General features: G+C 40.6%; 1 long non-coding RNA gene across 1 annotated transcript; it reads right to left on the reverse strand.

Annotated features, from left to right (window-relative positions):
- Window positions 1-3,500: 3,500 nt before the first annotated feature.
- Window positions 3,501-7,038, reverse strand: LOC122866991. The gene is made up of 3 exons (XR_006375839.1): window positions 6,911-7,038; window positions 5,165-5,255; window positions 3,501-3,752 (listed from the first exon to the last, which is right to left on the reverse strand). It is a non-coding gene; the product is annotated as an uncharacterized LOC122866991 (long non-coding RNA).
- Window positions 7,039-9,505: the final 2,467 nt, after the last annotated feature.

Here is a 9,505-nt window from a genome sequence, read left to right on the forward strand (position 1 = left end):
TACCACCGGAACATAACTGAAGTGGCTGATATCAAGAAATCCTACCAATGGCTATAGCAGGCGGGACTGAAGGACAGCACAGAGGCACTCATCATGGCTGCACAGGAGCAGGCCCTGAGCACCAGAGCAATAGAGGCCCAGATCTACCACACCAGACAAGACACAAGGTGTAGGCTGTGCAAAGAGGCCCCTGAGACAATCCAGCACATAACTGCAGGGTGTAAGATGCTGGCAGGGAAAGCATACATGGAGCACCATAACCAAGTAGCTGGCATAGTGTACAGGAACATCTGCACGGAGAATGGACTGGAAACCCCGAGGTCAAAGTGGGAAACACCTCCAAAGGTGGTAGAGAACGACTGAGCCAACATCCTGTGGGACTTCCAGATTCAGACTGACAGAATGGTAATGGCAAACCAACCAGACATCGTGGTGGTTGACAAACAGCAGAGGAAAGCCGTTGTGGTTGACGTGGCAATACCAAGTGATGGCAACATCAGGAAAAAGGAACATGAGAAACTAGAGAAATACCAAGGGCTCAGAGAAGAGCTGGAGAAGGCTTGGAAGGTGAAGGCGACAGTGGTGCCCGTGGTCATCGGAGCACTCGGGGTAGTGACCCCCAAACTGGTGGAGTGGCTACAGCAGATCCCTGGAAGAACACCAGACATCTCGGTCCAGAAAAGTGCAGTACTAGGAACAGCAAAGATACTGCGCAGAACCCTCAAGCTCCCAGGCCTCTGGTAGAGGACCCGAGCTTGAAGGATGAGACCACCCGCGGAGGGTGAAGGACAATTTTTTTTTAAAATTATATATACAGTGGATATATATATATATATGTACCTATTTATTGTGCCAAGTGATTCAGTTTCCTGTTTGAAACCACCGACTGAAATGAAACAATGTGATATGGGAGACATTGAAAGGCTCACCACATAAAGAAAGTAAACAAAAACACTGTCTACTTTAAAACAAAAAAGAAACTACAATCTGCCTGTTCTTGTCCACTCTGTACGTTGCTGATGGACATATATGTTTCCTCAATGTGACATCGCTGCTGTGGAGGCACAATGCACACAGGCCTGAGGCAGTGAACAATGGCAGGACAAAAAAACAAATGAGGTAAAAAGAAAATTTCAGCAAACCCAGCAATAGCCTCAAATGACAGCAGGAGATCTCCGTTCAAACTTCTGAAAGTTGAAAAGATGTCTTCCCTAGAGGACACGCGCAGTGAGTAATTCACATAATTGTAGCTGTATTTATTTATGAATGGAGCTGGTGATAAACATCTTCGCAGCACGTTGAGCAATCACTGATGAGTTCAGTGTGTCTGGACAGAGAGGAAGTTCTCGGCAGGGGCATAGCAAAAATATGAGGGTTCTGTGGATATGCAGTCTCATTTCATCCATCGTTTATGTAAAAATATCGATTAGAGCAGCTTTAACAGTTGTTTTCATTCAGATTGTTTTCGTTAGCCTGACTTCACTTTATTTTTGGAGAGACATGACTGTCTGGAAGTCCTCTTTGAGTCTCTAACATAAGCATCTGCCCTTATACCACATTTGGAGAGGAACTACGTACTTTTAACTCCAGGCTTCTTGCAGTCTCAGTTTGTGATTTAGGTCAACAAAATGTCTGTATTTGACTGAGTGACAGTGTAAACATTTGTCAGTTAGTGAGGAGAAATTAAGTGTTGCCGTTGTACTCTGTACAACAGCCTCAAAGCAGGCAGCATTATTAGAGATGGCTACCTGGATAACACAGGTCACCTTTTGTTGTGGGATGATGGATGTGGAGGCGGCATCAGCCCTCAGGTGACACAGGTGATGGGCTCTTTCTTATTGCGGCACTAATGGGAGAGAAAGTTGTGAAAAGTGCATCAATCGTTACCCACTGCAACCACCAAGGTCACCAATTAACCAGCCTTTATCTATATTCACTTGTTTTATCCCTCTGTTTATGTTCTTCCATCTATGAAGCATTTAATTACCATACTCATTACAATATATCTTTAAATTCCTAAATCTTTTGTAACCTTTTAGTTATAGGAAGTTGGTCCTTTACTGTATTTTCCCAACATATAGAGAATTGACCAAGGTTTATAGTATGTCTGGTGTTTAAAACACTTCAAATATTGCATAACAGATTTACAGTTGTTGCATAGCAATGGTAGGAATGTTGCTTCCCCTCAGCATCTGATGAGTGCTGCTTTTTAAAAATGAGGTGTTCTGCAGACATACACCATTATTTTCATTTAACACACAGACAAGTCGATGTCCAAAATGGTCTAATGCTATTTTATTGGCACTTCTCCATCCATGCTTTTTGCTTTCCCTTTCCTTTCAATTAATCACTCACACCTTAGTGTCATCCTTCACTGCTTCATGATTCTTCCCTTTACTTCTCTTGCATCAATCACCATGATGCGTTCAGGACAGTTGGGAACTGGGAAACTGGAATTTAATGCTTTCCACCTCAGAGCAGTAAAGTGGATGAGATGGGAATAATGAGCTTCTTGGATTCTTAGACTTAGTGTTTTACAACTTATTGTACCAGCAATTGTTCTTTACATTGTTTTAATGAATGATTAAATTTACATACATTCTAAATATTATGTATTTATTGTTGTGCCCAACCAGGACACAAAAGACAGAACTACTGCCAGCCCCTTCTAAACCACGTTCTCAGCTTGCATTCCAGGTCACAAATCAATTGCCTGGGTATCTTAAATTATTCAAACATTCACATGGTTTGCAGCCGATTGTGCAGTTGAAATTAGAATCAGCATCTCTAAATCAGGCCATGGTACTCTGCCATAAAATGGTGGAATCCCTGCTTCAAGTTGCTGCCCTGAGTTTGTTAGCCGAAATGAGCTTCCTTTGCTGGGTGTCTCACAACTAACCTGTGTGATGAATTCACAAAGAGCAAGTTGTCATTTGGAGTTTATTGCAATATTCAGTCACACATTTGCAAATGGACCTATGAGCTTGATAGGCAAAGAGACACTGAATGAAGTTCAGATAAAGGTGTACATATTCTCTTCGTTGGCAGGTGTCCTTACACACACAGTGTGGCTGGGAAGCCGAGGGCTGAATTCCAGACTTCGCACAACTTTGCTTTTGACAACTTTGGCTGAGAAACCGAAGGCTGAATTTCACGGGAGGCAGAAAGAGACAAGCCCTTAGACAAAGTGAATACGGTTTTAAACTGCCAATACACCTGTTAAGTTCAGTTCAAACGAACTCTTTTGTCTTTTCTCATTTGGTTCTGTTTGTTTAGGCTGGTGTGAAAGCTGTTGAACGAAAGGTGTGAACTAAACAACTAGTCCAAGACTACCTGAAAACGTGTGTCTTGGTCTGGTTGTAATTGGACTCTGGTATGGTTATTTGTGATGTAAAGACACAGCAGACCAACCACAGGATTTTTTGATAGTAGATATGTGTTTATAGCATGAATTCAAAAGCTAAACTACTATTAAATAAATCAACTGATTATGGGAACTGTCAAGGAAACAACCAACTGAATTAATCTACAGGTTTAAAAGCGACCTTAGGAACAGAGTGAGGGGCAAGAAGCTCAGAGGAAAACTGATTTGGGGTGGTTCAGGTAAGGATGCCTCCATCTGGAAGCTTTCTTGGCCACACTGAAGGGATCTCCTATCTGGCCTGGCAATGCCTTGGGATTCTCCAGGAGGAGTTGGAGGATGAGGCTAGAGGGTAGCAAATCTGGGTTGTCTTGCTTGGCCTGCCTTAGACCTGGAAAAGTAGAGCAAAATGGATAGAAGGATGGATTTGTGTTTTGTAGGTAACAGGTAGGATGTTGCCTGACAGTGACTTGTACAGGTCTGTTGTTCAAAGGGAATCTTAACAGCCTATGCTAGAATATTTGTCAAATCAAGAAGCAATAACTTCATCATAGGCACTCCCTTCTTGTTGTTAAATATCAGTATTAATTTCCTCTCAGTAATGCAAGCATAAGATAAAAGCTGTACTTTAGCTCTGTGAAGCCTTGATTGATTGATTCTGTGACACTCCCAGTATTATGAGAAACGGCTGTAGGAGAATATCAATGCCACAGATCTCAGAGGTGGCCGAGGAAACATCACTGCTCAAGTCTTTGAACAAAGGACAACGCTGCTGTATGTTAACATTATTCCTTCCACACCCTGACATTTGTTGCATAGTGATACATCAGGGACAAGCTTATTTAATTTTGCCTTTATGAAATAAAGTGATAAGTATTTTTTTAAACTCAGTTAAATTGTATATTCAATTCATATATTATATTATATATATTCCATTTATATATGTATATATATATGTATGGGTATTCTCCAGTGAGTCCACCCACAAATTAGCATGGATAATTGTGTTCCACTGCTCCTCATTGAACTTTCACACAATGAGTAGAGGAGGTGGCGATACAGTAGACTGATACAGTTTTGGAGTTACGATAACTTGTTAGTAAGATCCCAGCAAACATGTCCTTTTGGGGCCTGTGTGGGACCGGCGTGAAATGCAGGGCAGGTGTGACTGCTGCTGCTGTCTTATTCTATCTTATGAGCTTGCCAAGCTCCTATTGTTTTAGAATTTAGATTTGTTTACTCCTTTACTCCTAAGTTGGCTCTTAAGAGCATTCTTAAGTGTAATTCTTGCTGCTAATTCTACTTTTCAGTCTCTGCTATTCCCCATAAGACACACAAATAGACCATGATTATTATAACTATACACTGTCACATTTTTGATGAAAGCACAAGTACAAATTCAGGTGATCACATTCAGATGATGCTTCATTTCTTTAATCTTGCTTGAGTAAAACATCCCATCTAACAAATGATCAGCTACATGGTGAAAAGAACACATTCCAACAGTAGGCCTCAATGAGAAGCAAGTTTTGTTTGAAATCACTTGGTAAACAAAATATAAATGTACTTGTGAGCAAACAACAAACTACTACTTAATAAATTATTAATATGACCCTGTTAGAATTTTTCACGCGTTTACGTGGCCTGAATTATCTGCAATCACAGATAATATATATTTCTATAATATCGCATTCTAGAAGAGAGTTAAAGTTAAACACAAATATATAACCACAAAAAAAAACAATGATTCTATAATTTAAGTTTGGAAAATAACCTTTCATTTGCTTACCACACACACGTTACCTGAAAGATGGAGGACAGACGAGGGATGGTGGGGAAAGGCTGTGGGTGGATGTCAGGCTGGACGCTGCAACAGTCCAACACATTGCTGTGGCTGGTGGAAACAGTTCAGAACTAAACTGTAAGGTTAGCAGGCAGGAGAACTCTAACTACTCCTCACAGGATCCAAGGAGTTTCCTGGTCCTCCGTGTCTAATCAGTTGCTCCAGGAAGTCGCCATCTTGCGATCGCAACAATCGCAACGCAAATTCAACCAATCCCTGTGAATTCTGCACGACCTTGCAATTGTGTCCAATCACTGCAACTTTTCCGCAAATTTGACCTATCATCGTAGTTTCCTACTATACGTCACCAAACTCACTTCCTTATTTCTGGCTGTGAAGATGCAGACATGTGTGACACGAACGTCTCGCATTTACCAACAAAAATTACTGCTAAAGACCGTGCCAGGCAATTCTGTTGTAAACTGTTTTGCACCGCGTGCAACGTTGTGGTGGAACACAAACGAAAGTCATCGATTGACACTTTTCTACTGCAAAACACACTCGGAGAATGGCTGACACAAGCGGACAACAGACAAGGCAAATCACCATGATAGAGGTTGTTGCATCTAGATCTATTGCAAGTGCTGAAAGAATAAAGTGAGTTATATTAAATATACATGGTTAGTGGTAACGTTAGTGTAACGTATAAATCACAAAGTGAGGGGCGTGCTTGCCTGTTGGCGTGAAAAACTGTGTTTGTGTGTGTGTGTGTGTGTAATCCTGAGCCTTATGGTAAGGTTACTTAGGCACATTCAGAACAGTGCATTTCTTTGCAGTGCGGAAGGTCGGTGGTTCGATCCCAGCTTCCCCCAGCCCACATGTCAAAGTGTCCTTGGGCAAGACACCGAACAAGACACATATAAAGTTCATGTACCAGCCTGCATGCTGCCTGTTGCCGTATTTCGGATTTCTGATTCTGAACCCCAAATTGCTTCCGAGGGCTGTGCCCTCGGTGTGTGAGTGTGTGTGAATGCTTAGTTACTTTCAACTGATGAGCAGTTGGCACCTGCCGTCGCTGTATGAATGTGTGTGAATTGGGTGAATTTGATATGTAGCTGAAGCGCTTTGAGTAGTCAGAAAGACTATAAAGGCGCTATATAAGTACAGTCCATTTACCATTTATTCTCACTGGAACAAGTTGCCTTCGATTTTTAATGAATTATACAAAAACAAAAAAATCCCAACTATTTTTGCAATTTTCACTTGCTCTCGCAATTTCATTGCAAAAAACGTCTAAAAACATTGCTAGATACATTGCTATTTTTTTAGAAAAGCTGCCGTGAAATCAGGCGTTTTAGGCCACAACAATCCCAAAAAAATCCTGGGAGGGACTGTCTAATGAGTACAAACAACACCAACACACTACCAATACATTGTAACGTGGACTGCTACCGCACTGAAAGCTATACTAATGTCACTATCATGCTAACGCGCAAATCATGTTGCAACTTTTACAAACTGCATCGAATTGATACAGTGTTAAAAATACACACACATGTATTTACCTAAAGATTGCAATAAATCCTCCACCACGTGGTATTACTCTCCGTTAACTGAAGTTATGGACATATTCTCTGCCAACATTAACTGTGTGAACATAGATTAGCTAGCTGCATCTGCTTTGCCTCTGACTGCAGCTCAGCCAGCGGTGTTATCTTTACAACTTGGCTAAAACTTGGATGAAAACACTGAAAAAGAGTACTTACGTGTCTTAAATAGATTACAATCCTTGGTGGATTCCACAACTGACCCCAACCACTGATGTATCATATGTCCATGACCCCGACAAAGAAACTGTGCGCTGCTAGCAAAAGCAGTTCAAACTGGTTATGTCAGTGCAGGGTGGTCGGTCATAGTAACTTTTAATGGTTTCATGGAGTTTAGTGGACTCAACTTATTACAAAGTTTTATAAAACACTATTTAATTTCAGGAAATAATGTGTTGTTGAAATCTTGGCACTGTTTAATTAGGTGTGACTTGAATAAACATAAATAAAAGGATAACTATGTATTTAAGCAAAGCAAAGCACAGTATGAACTGTACCAGTGAAGGGCTTTTTACAGTGTGTGTGATACATTATACTGATACTATAAATACATGTAATTTATTGTGATTTATGTCAGCCCTGCTAATGAAAATGTAAGAGTCTGTGTCTAAATTCAGGGGCTGCAAAATGTTACATTCAAGTGCTCTTCATTAACTTGTTAAGTAAAAAAAGTTTATTATAGGCAGTTTCCTTCAAATGGCCAAGAAAGTGTTGTTTGTGAACCCTCACTTTTTACCCAAAGTTTTTGTAACTTCACAGTACATAGTGGTAATGTTCAATTATTGTATGCTAACTATTTTTAATTTATTTATTCAGCCTCTCTAGGCTCATAAAAGTTGTCTTCCACCACATTTATTCTGTTAAAAAATGTAACCATTATTAGTGACTTTTATTTATGTTCAGTTTACTTTCTGCTGTCATTGTTGCAGACCTCTGTCTTTATTCACATGTGGACCTTAAATAAAAAAGTTTGAATACCTGACCTAGAGCATCTATAATGTTAAAACAGCCCATCTGAGCTTGCCCACAGAAAACCCACATAGGGGCCCCAAAGGGCAAAACTGCTGTGGGCCCTGCATGGGCCAACCCACACAGGGCCCACATGGGATTAGTGTGGGTTTGCCCCTGCCCACACTGCCCACAGTAAACCCACAACTAGCCACAGAGCACGGGCATGTTTGCTGGGAGACTGTAAGATACTGGATGTTTTGATTCAGAGAAAAAGCTAGGGCCATCAGGGATATAATAGCCCCTTTTTGACCAAATAAATCCCAGAACCATGCAGCCAAGGGGACTAAACTCAGGAACTAAAGGAAGTAAAAGTCCATTTTGCACCTTCCTTTTTGTATTTTTACTGCAGAACCATAAAGATTATGGAAATTTGTCCAATAACAGATTAAAAACCATCTGCAATTTCACACAAGATAAAACAACAACACAGAATAATTTGTCTGTCTTTTTATTTACAAGGCACAATTCTGATGTTTGAATGGATCTAATGAAAGTATGCTGAGAAAAAGTGAAAGAAGAGACTGAATCCTCCAGAGCACCTGTCTCCAAAGTAGTTCCGTTTTATGGTTAAAATTACAAGATATGTCCATCCTTGTCCAAATTGTGATTCTAGTGGCACCTAATGCTTCCTCATTGTGTAAATGAAGCTGTACACAAGTTGTATCAAGTGCTAGGTCTGTTTATGACCAATGAGCTGTGTTCAGCACAGCAAACTCTGCCTGGGGAGTTCCTGGCCATCAGAAGTATTAAAGCGGATACTTCTTTTTTGGCACCAGGAACTATGGCAAAGGAACTAAATTTCAAATCAAAACACAGGGAAAGTTCCTGAGTTCCTGGACTGGTACCTGGGCCCCTGGAAAAGTTCCCACTGTGGAAACGGGCTAAATGTGGGACTATCAGTATAAGTTGTGGATGATAACAATGGTGTTATGGTAAAGTCAAAACTGCAATACACAACTTATTGCAAGGAAAACACTATGTTAAATCACAGCTTCTGGAGACTGTATTTACCTGAAAAATGTGTTTTGCTGAGTATGGTCATGTGAATAATAACTGTCCTTTCTGCAAAAGTTTTGTGAAGTTGCATGTGACTTCCACACCAGAAACCTCGATTTATATCCTGTCTCTTACCAACTGCCAAGGTTGGTTTCATTTAATCATGAAGGTGATCTTTCCTAACCTTGACACACATCGTTATAGTTGGCTACTCTTAATCAGTCCTTAAACATAGGCCCCATTTCTACCTTAACATGTGCATGTGCATGTTCTCACTCCCAACTCGTCAAAGATGGCAACTTGGTCAGTGGCCCTACTCTACTATGATGACGACCTACCCCTCTAGCATCAGTTTTGCATGTGCAGTGTCAAGTTAAGCAATAATAAATATGTAATGCCAGGTTAAGTTTAGGCACCAAAACTATTTGGTTAGGTTTAGGAAAAGATCATGGTTTGGGTTAAGTACATTAGGTACATTAGTTAAGTTATGTAACTTAAGTTAGCTAGTTTAAGTTACGTAACTTTACATATGTAAGTTAAAAAGAAGTCAGTGTTGACTATTGGTTTCACACGGGAAACGGACAGCAGTCTCCTGGGTAAAAGTTCTGTGTTTGACCCATCCAACCAACTCAACCTCCTCCCTATGCTTACTTTTCGCACTCTTTATACTCACCTGACTTCAACGGCACATCAAATCATTACAATAGTGGAGCACCTCCAGACATGACACTAGAGGGGTACATACAG

The sequence above is a fragment of the Siniperca chuatsi genome, linkage group LG19, assembly GCF_020085105.1.
Source record: "Siniperca chuatsi isolate FFG_IHB_CAS linkage group LG19, ASM2008510v1, whole genome shotgun sequence".
Classification (NCBI taxonomy): domain Eukaryota; kingdom Metazoa; phylum Chordata; class Actinopteri; order Centrarchiformes; family Sinipercidae; genus Siniperca; species Siniperca chuatsi.